This window comes from Grammomys surdaster, unplaced genomic scaffold (genome assembly GCF_004785775.1).
Source record: "Grammomys surdaster isolate TR1022 unplaced genomic scaffold, NIH_TR_1.0 174, whole genome shotgun sequence".
NCBI classification, from domain to species: Eukaryota; Metazoa; Chordata; class Mammalia; order Rodentia; family Muridae; genus Grammomys; species Grammomys surdaster.
Genome location: NW_021604622.1, coordinates 1,135,435 through 1,137,023, shown reverse-complemented (window position 1 = coordinate 1,137,023; position 1,589 = coordinate 1,135,435). Strand labels below are relative to the sequence as shown.

The 1,589-nt window shown below is 42.8% G+C and overlaps 1 pseudogene; it reads right to left on the bottom strand.

The window, feature by feature from the left end:
- Positions 1-308: 308 nt before the first annotated feature.
- Positions 309-1,124, bottom strand: LOC114621274 (annotated as a pseudogene).
- Positions 1,125-1,589: the final 465 nt, after the last annotated feature.

Below are 1,589 nucleotides of genomic sequence, written 5' to 3'. Positions count from 1 at the left end.
GTATGAGATCTTCTTCTTTATTGGATATTTTATTTATTTACAATACAGATGTCATCCCCTTTCCCCATTTCCCCTCCCTAGAACACCCTATTCCATCCCCCTGGCTGTATGAAATCTTGTCTCAAGAAAACATGAAAGGCAAGGCATGATTTGTGGACTTGGGAGGGTTGTTTCTTTTTGTTTTTCTTTGTTTTTAATCTGCAGACAGTGTTCTTGTTTTTTTTGGTTTGTTTGCTCGTTTGTTTACATATAGAACTCTAACCCTAACCCTAACCTAACACCTTCTTACACGAGCTATGAAGGACAGCTTATTTGTCTTTCCGGGCTTTGATCTTCCGCAGATAGAACTCCACCTCCTTGCCTTTGAGCACATAGCTATCTGCTCTGCCATACTGGCCTGGTCTTGAGGCAATACAGGGGAGAAGCTTGCCCTGCTGGAACTGTTTCTCCAGAAGACTACTGATTTTGCCATTCTTTTTCCTTTAGTCGCATTGCTCCTGAATTTTCTTTTATCATTTTTTGTTTAAAATCTCTTCCTCGCTGGGCGGTGGTGGCGCATGCCTTTAATCCCAGCACTTGGGAGGCAGAGACAGGCAGATTTCTGAGTTGGAGGCCAGCCTGGTCTACAGAGTGAGTTCCAGGACAGCCAGGGTGATACAGAGAAACCCTGTCATGAACAACAACAACAACAACAACAAAACAAAAACAAATAAAATCTCTTCCTCCTCAGAAGTCAGCTTGGTTCCCTTCTTGCCTCCCAGGGCCAGTGCATAGTAGGACTCATACCACTGCCTCTACATTGTGCTGTCAATAAGCACAATGCAGTTCTTCACCAGGGTCTTGGTGCAGACAAGCTCATTATTGGATGCATTGTAGACAACATCAGTGATCCTTGTTTTGTGAGTACAACACTTAGAGCTCCAGGGAAAGTTCCCCACATCCAATCTCAGGGCATGATTCTTCTTATTGCTTCCTTGAACTCGGACTGTGTGTGTATGTGGCGAGGGCCAATCTTAGTGTTGGCAGCAGGCCTTCCCAGCTCATACTTTTGCTTCTTGTGGTAGGGTTTTCTCTTACCACAGGGTCTTGCGGCGCTTGTGCCAGTTGTCCGGAGAGGTGCCCATCATTCGGCGCTGGCTGGAAAGAGTCGCAGTGTTCTTTAATACACAAAAGTTTAAGATTTTGCTGAAATCCAATTTGCCTACTTCTTTTCTTTAGTTTTCAAGTTTTGATATCTATTATCAGAAATTGCTGCCCAACTTGACATCACAAAGGTGATTTGCCTGTGTTTTCTTTTTAGAGTTTTATAGTGTTGGCTATTGCAGTGATGTCTTTGATCCATGTTGACTTAATTCAAGTGTATGATCTGAGGGAAGTCTCCGAGTTCATTGGGGGAGTAGAGTGATCCATGTGGATGTCTAGTTCTCCCAGTGTTATTCTTTCCCATTGAATGAGCTTGGTATTGAAAAAAAAAATCAAAGGCTGGAGAGATGTTTCAGGAGTTAAGAGCATTTGCTGATCTTCTAAGGGACCTAAATTCACTTCCCAGAACACATATCAAACAACTCATTTTTATTTTTGATTTATGC